This window comes from Gossypium arboreum, chromosome 12 (assembly GCF_025698485.1).
Source record: "Gossypium arboreum isolate Shixiya-1 chromosome 12, ASM2569848v2, whole genome shotgun sequence".
Classification (NCBI taxonomy): domain Eukaryota; kingdom Viridiplantae; phylum Streptophyta; class Magnoliopsida; order Malvales; family Malvaceae; genus Gossypium; species Gossypium arboreum.
In genome coordinates, this window is record NC_069081.1 from 91,848,873 (window position 1) to 91,857,683 (window position 8,811).

Below are 8,811 nucleotides of genomic sequence, written 5' to 3' on the forward strand. Positions count from 1 at the left end.
TACGCTTTACCCCTAGGAGATAAATTACCAAATACCCTTAGGGTTAAATTGACCTAAATGCATGTTTGATTGTTGTTATTTATTGCATGCCATGTTGTTATTATCGATGCATGGACCGGGATATTGACGGAGGAAGTAATGAAAGTGGCTTGTCCACGTCTTGGAGGCTTTGCCTCAATTCTATTGATAATCGAGCAGCGAAAGTCGCAACTATGGAGTGTTGGGTTTGGGTGGGTTGAGCTATTCCTACATGGAGTGTATGGTGGTACGGGTGGAATGTAGTGGTTGGTGGGTTGAGTAGTCTCCCCAAATGGGCTTGCATATGTTTACTGATGTTGCATGTATTTTGAAATGGGCCTATGAGCCATACTGTTATCTCGAATAAGGGATAAGGCCCGGTTTATTATAATCTGAAAAGGGCTCGCCCAAGATCACCGTTACTGAATGGGCTTAGGCCCAATGGGCTTGAGTGACTTGGGCTTTGAATGGGTTTTCCTTACACACTGAGTTTTCCCAAACTCACCCTTTTATTTTCATCCACCGAAATCCCCAACCATAATGGGCTTGGAGTCGTGAGGGAATTGGAGTGGCCACCCGCTCGAAAGTTTGATTTTCTTCCGTGAACTGGACATCCTTTTAATTACGTTTGAGGTTTTGGGCTTTTAAATGTAATAAGGCCGCTTATTTATTTTTGATGGTTTTAATATGTATTACTAAGATAGGTATTACTTATTTTAACTGTTGAAACTGGATAGCTTTAGTAGCGTTTTCAAAAACAACAATTGATTTCAAAATAACACGACAACAAGCAAAGCTTCCGCAATGAAAGTATTTTCCAAAATTAATCACTTTTCCTAAAATGACATAATCAAATCGGTTTCCTAGAAATATCCATGACGTTAAGGCGTGGCAATGGCGGTATGCATGTCTAGGATTGGATCCGAAGGGAGCTTGGTACTTAAGCAGTCCGATGGACTCACCACCTCTTTTCCGGTTTCCTACCTGGTGCACAGCTTCTATTCACTTGGTTAGTTTGACAAAAGTCGGCTTTTAAAACACTGAAAAGGGAACACCTTAATAAATTAATCTTTTGAACATCAAGTACGATTTTCTGGACTTAGAATGGAAATTTTTTTTTAACGTTTTTGATGTGGCACGTCGGATCCGGCCATAACTTCTGGGCCGGGTTTGGGGTGCTACAATTCAAGTAACCTTATCACAAGATCTATTAACGTTGAGGCACCCGGTGCCTAGAGGTAAACAATAAAGGAGATTGCGCCCAGTTCTAGTCGGATTAATCGATAGTATTGAATGTGAGCCCAGCTCTAGTTGGATAAACCAACAATATTTGCACCCAGTGCTATTTGGAAATACTGATGATAATAATTGTGAGCCCAGCTCTAGTTGGATGAACCAACGGTGTTTGTGCCCAGCGCTAGTTGGATAAATCGACGATTGTGTGCCCAGCACTAGTTAGACAAGTTGACAAAGATTGCGCCCAGCACTAGTCGAATATACTGACAAAATCCATAGTGAGCTTAGCTCTAGTCGAATATATCGACGATTGTACCATTATTTACTTCCACAAATTCCTCATTCATTTTCCTTAACATTAATTCGATAATATATATACATTTTATATCAAGAGCTAATTTAACATTAATTAATTTAAATAGTAATTAAAAGATTAAGTTCAAGTCCACGAACTTACCCATGTAGTGACAACCGGTATTCAACGATGTCTACTCAACCACTTTTCCTTTCCCGCGTTTAACAACAGAACCGCTTATTTCTTGCTCTAGATATAATGATATAACTTAATTAATTTAATTAATTATCTTAAAACATTAGAAAGAAAATAAAATAATTCATATTTAATAGCATTTTGCGAAACTAACCCAAGCTATGGCATTTATGCAATTTAATCTAAATTCCTTAACCTTATCAATATATAGAATTAGAGCTAAAAGAGCTTGTGCTAAATTCCTACTAATTTTAAGTTGGCCTTAAATAACCAAATATTTACTAACAACCCATAAATTTCATAATTACCACAATTAAATCTTTAGCCACAAAACCAACCAAATTACGTGGCCATCTAATCTCACATCATTCAACTTATAAACTCTGCTACTAACAATAAAAGCATTCAAGCATCATTCATGGTACATCCAAAACTCTTAACAATGCCACAAAATATAACTAGTCCATTCAATGTTTATAATAATTTCCTCATCTCCCCGAATATATTTGTATACATATCTATATAATTCCCAAACGATCCTTATACTCTTGAAATTATCACTTAATACCATGCCATTTGGAATTTAACAGTAGCTACATCCTTAACAGTCAATTCCATTTAAACTCATAATACTACACCAAAATGACAATTGAAGTTAACATCCTTTCTTCATTTAATTATTTTTTTTCCAGCACACAAACTTACAAATAAAACAACCCTTGCATGCCAAAAATTCTCCCAACAACATCAAGCTCAATCTAAATATTCAATACATCACTAACTTACAAATTATGAAATTTTCCTTAACAATTTTTCCATAAAGAATCTATGCATAAAAGTTCACCATTAAATCCAAAGAAAACTTAAACTTCATCTATGGCATTATCCACTACTTCCAAAATTTTTAAATTTTAGCATATGGAATAGCTAAATTAATCTATTCCCAACTAAAAAATATAATCAAAATGAAAATCCCTTTGAGAAATACTTACATGCATTCAAGGTTAGCAACAAAAATAACAAAGCTTTTTCCCAAGCCTTCAATGGTTTTCGACAGCAACAAAAAAAGAAGAAAACATCCCTTTCCCCCACTAACATTCTTTTCTTTATTTTATTTAATATCCCTTTATTAACATTTTCCTTTGTTTTATTAATAAAATAATAAATATAATATAACTATCATCTTATAAATGATGATACTCATACTTTTCCACTATCAATAATTTATCAAATTGATCTATTTATTGTGATTCCTTTACCCTATTTTCACCATGCAATTTAATATACATTAAAATTTTTTTTGTCACATACATGATTTGGTCCCGAATTTTAATTGAATATTAACTAATTTAAATTATATGTCTATCATTCAATTCACTTCTAAGGTAACTCTAAAATATTTATAATAAAATAAATAAATAAAAATTATAAACTCGATTCACGAAAATAGAGTCCCAAAAGTAATGTTTTCGACACCTTTAACGTTCAGATCGTTACAAAAAATATAGTCGTTGCTTCTTTCTTAAAACGAAAAGGAAAGCACACTAAAAAAGGTAAGACTAAGGTCTCTAGGCCACCACAAGTGGAAAAGAAGAGAACCAGAAAGCCTAAAGCCTTACCTAAGTCTAAATGCTTCTTCTACAGCAAGAAAGGGCATTTTAAGGAAAACTGTAAAAAGTGGAAAGAATACCTAGCTACCAAAGGCAAAGGTATGGAACTCTTGGTGATAGAAGCTTGTTTAGTGAAAGATTCAATAGACGAAAGGGTTACTGATTCGAGAGTGTAACACCCATTACCCGAGTTCAATGCTGATACCAAGTACGAGGCATTAACGTTCACAATTCACATACACATGTACTAAGTCAGATCATATGAGCCCGATAAATTTAAAACTTTTTCGAACTTGTTTAAACTTCTCAATATGGGCCTACGAGGCCTCAAACATCCATTAGAAGCCATTCAGAACCAACTCGGGTCCTTAAACCGACTTTATAAAAATGACCCTTGAAACACGGCACACGCCCGTGTGGAAGGGCAACACGCTCGTGCGGTTCACTATGACATGGCTGTGCTGATGGCCCGTGTGGTTCAAACGGCCTAAGCACAAGGGGACACGCCCGTGCCCCTAGCCCGTGCGAATTAAATTCCAAATTCGAACCTGCAAGGGTTTTCACACGGCTTGACACACGCCTGTGTCTATGGCTCGTGCCACTCACACGGTCATGACACGCCCGTGTTCTAGCCCGTGTCTAAAAACCTTGACATTTTGTTTTTGACGTCACCATCCAATAAAGGGGAGGCACACGCCTGTGGCCAGAGGCAGTGTCCTCCACATGACTAAGACACATAGCCGTGTCTCTGCCCGTGTGTTTACTACCATGCATACTAACCTGTAAAATTAACGTGCAAGGGACACACGGTCGAACAACACGCCTGTGGGGCTGACCGTGTGTCACACACGGCCTAGACACTTGCCCGTGTGTCTACCCATGTAGACAATATAAGGCTATCTACCAAGCCTTTTGCCACCCTGAAATGCCATCTAATGCCAACCAACATATCAAAGTCTAACTTAATATGATTTCTCAACCAAACAACCATAGCTAAGGCCCATATACATTTCTTATATTCAGCCATGCCAACAATTTCACATTCATGAAAGACTATCTTGCATTCATATATAAACTTTCAATATTAGCCATTTTCTATGGCCTTATACAAAATGAATTAAATGCTAAAGTAAGCCAACACATTTGGCCAATTAACAATGACACAAAACTCAAAAGTCAGGGTCCTACACATACCATATTCAAAACCATATTCAAAATAATAAAACCAACTATACCAAGTGCTTCGGTTGATAGTGTGATCGATTCCTCCAACATCCGATGATCCTCGAGCTAATTAAACGTCACTATAAGAAAATGGAAAGGAAAGAGAGTAAGCATAAAGCTTAGTAAGTTGCATGCAAATAGATATAACAACATCTTTACCATTCATCATCATGCTCATAGTACAAAAGTAGGCATAAGTACAACTTACTCATCACTATCCAATATAATGTACATAGCATATATTGAGCTTACATCTCATACATTTCAAATAGGTACCTATACCACTCACAACATGGTTATACTTTTCTCGTTTAACTCAAACTGTAACCCTCACTGTTGAACCATTTGGAATGCTATCAGATATTCACTAAGCCTCAAACATAGAGTATAATACCGATGCCATGTCCCAGACATGGTCTTACACTGACTATCGAAATTAAGGCCGACGCCATGTCCCAGAGATGGTCTTAAACTAGCTCTTACATGTTCGTGCCGATGCCATGTCCCAGACATGGTATTACATTGACACATCTCACAGCCGATGCATGTCCCAGACATGTCTTACATTGGCTTACATCTCGAGGCCGATGCATGTCCTAGACATGTCTTACACTAGCTCTCGTGTAACACCCCCTACCTGTATCCATTGCCGGAATAGGTACGAGGCATTACCGAAGTTTACTGAATATTTTCAGATAATTCTGAGTCATTTATTATTCATATTTTTAAAATAATCATAACGTCTCTCTATTGGGCCCTCGAAGCCCCAAATATACATTAAAAACCAACCGAAATTAAATATGGATCATAAAAAAAATTTCGCAAAATCTTAAATTTTATTTTTATCTAAGTACTTACCATTTCAATGCTTCTTATAATTAAACATGTTACCATTCAATCAATAGCTTGGCACTTGTCTAAGCATCAAACAACAATATTGTTAGTATACTTGCACATATTTAATATAAATTCAACATTGATATACTTATTTTCTCAACATGTCACACTTGAGTTTAATAATTGTCTTTACTTACATAATTTCCTTGTATCAACATATCAAAGATAATCATATATGTGAATGTCATGAAATATATTATTCTCTTACCGCTTTCTTCATAAGTATATATCAATCATTTCATTATATCAATATTTCATGCTCCATCATTTCCATATATTTTATGTATATTTATTCTAGTAAAGTTTATATCAAACTTAACATAAATTATATTCCATGTACTTATTCTTATTTCGTTTATCTATATCTTCATAATTATTTCATACAACTATTTTGTACATGTATTTCCATATGACCAATTCTTGTAAACTTTTCACACAACCATTTCATATAACCATTCGTCATCTGATACATATTACCTGAATATCAATTGTTCAATAGATGTTATAGCGTCTCCCATCCACGGTCTTATTTATCTTTGACATGATGCCATAGTGTCTTTCAACTATGGTCTTACTCATTTTCTATCATGCTGCCATGGTATATTTCAACCATGGTCTTATTCATTTCATATCACGTTGCCATGGTATCTTTCAACCATGGTCTTACACATTTCATATCAGGTTGCCATGGTATCTTTCAACCATGGTCTTACACATTTCATATTAGGTTGTCATGGTATCTTTCAACCATGGTCTTACACATTTCATATCGAGAGCACACTTCATGAACCTCATCCTTACAGTGGGATTACCGGTCAAAGCTAAATCCTCAGAATATAAACTCATAGAGTATTGCCTGGATTACGGTCCAAGCTAAATCCTCAGAACGACAATTACTCTAATGAGCTTGGATCTGAATTACCGTCTAGGCTAAATTCAGACCACGATTCAGATTACCGTCCGCTAAATCCATTTGCACGTATTCTTCGGGAGGGCTATATCAGGATAGGATCACCCGTCCGGGCTAGATCCTTTTTACCGTCAATTCCTTTTCAAAGATCCATCGAATTTTCCTTTCATTCAACCGGGATTTCTTCCTTTTTTTATCAAATATGTTAATGTTTCATCAATTTTCATACAATGAACATTCAAATCATATTCATATAAAAAACATACATTTCAAGCATTTAAGAATATAATTCAAGTTATACGAACTTACCCAGCAAAATTGCAGAAATATCAAGATTCAGAGACATTTTGGTAATTTACCATTTTCCCAATTTTCACCCAATCTTAAATTGACAATTTCATTCAACTTATTAATTTAGATAATAAAACAGTTCATTCTCTTCAATTTGGTCATTTTGACATTTTTACAAAATTGCCCCTAAAGTTTTACTTTTATTCAATTTAGTCCTTAAGCCTAAAACATGCAAATTAGCCATGCTAGCTGAATATTCATATATATTTTCCTCCTCCTCCTCTCCATTCCACATCCTTAATGTATATAACACATTTGTAAGTAACATTATCTATAATATTTATTATTTACTTTTATGAATATTCAAGTTGTTCATCTGTGTCATAGTCACTAAATTATTTATAAATAGATCTCTAGAACTCCAAATTAATATACACTAATTTTCCATGAAACTAGACTCACATATCTTCTTACCATAAAATTTTCAGAAGTTTTGGTTTAGTCAATAAGTACAGTTTATTCTTTAAATTTACCCTTGTTCTACTGTATGACAGTTGTGACCCTTCTTCACTAAAAATTAATTATCTCCTCGTACAGAATTCTAATGATGTTCTTGTTTATTTAACTTGAAAATAGACTCATTCAAGATTCTAAAAATATAAATTTAAGCCCATAATTATTTTTCTCCAATTTTTTATGATTTTTCAAAGTCAGAACAGGGGAACCCGAAATCATTCTGACCTTGTCTCACAAAATTTACTATATCTCATGATTTAAAATTCAATTGCTTACATAATTTCTTCTATAAGAAACTAGACTCAATAATATTTAATTTCATATTTTATTCATCCTATAATTTGATTTATAAAATTTTTGGTGATTTTTCAAAATTAGACTATTGCTGCTGTCTAGAACTGTTTTAGTTCAAGATATTAATTACCATGTTTTTAACACCCTCATTTTCTTTTTCTACACTATTTCTTATCACTTTCTCTTATTTTCTCTTCACTAACATGACAAGAACATAACACCATATATAATAAAATTCTAAATCAACATCAATTCCATGCTTTTTCAACAAAATTAAACTTAAAAATATATTGAAATCTTGATGTTCTTACCTTTTCTTATTGACTTCAATATTTAACTTGATTTTTCTCTCTCTTCCAACTTCTATTTCTTGACCCCAACTTGATATTCTTGCTCCCCATCATCTCCTTGCTATCTTTCTCTCTTGATGGCTATGGAAATTCTTTCAATTTTTAGGTGAAAATAATAAATTTTTGGTGGAAGGACTAAATTGTAAAGAAAGAAAACTTACTTTCTTCTTCTTCTCTTACGTTGGTTTGCATGGGAAAGGAAAGATGATGATAATTCTTCATCTTTCCTTCCTTTTATACTAAATAAATAATAATATAATAATAATAACTATCTCATAAAAATATTAACAAAATAATATTTATCTAATTAATTAATTTAAAATATCATCAACATAATCATTACATTCTAGAATTCTCTCTCTTACTAATTGACCATTTTGCCCTTCATGATCTTTTAGAATTCCATCCTTGAGTCATCACTTAATTTGGTAAAATTGCGATTTAGTCCCTCATAATTTTTCACCTATTCAATTTGGTCCTAATTCATCAATTTTTCTTGGTTTCTAGATCATTCCACCCTTAAAATATTTTCACCATTAGTCCTTCAACTTTTTTATATTTACACTTCAACCCTTTAAATTTTGAGTATTTACTCTTGTGCAACAAAACTTTTCTCATCTTTGCAATTTAGTCCTTTCTTAAATTAATATATCATAATATTCTTCCCAATATTGACATAACTCAAAATTTCCCTTTTTGTCACTTTATTTCCTTATTTTACTATATCACGGATAATATTTTACTGTAAAAATTTTCAGGGTATTACATCTCGTCCCAATGCCGATGCCATGTCTCAGATATGGTCTTACACTGGCTCTCATAATTTGGTTGATGCATGTCCCAGACATGTCTTACAGTGGCACACAAATAACCCGAATGTCATGGCATGAATATTTGATTTATTTCCTAAGGTTCAAACGGGAGTTCTACTATCTCAATATTCATCATATATAATCATTTCCACAAACAAACAAT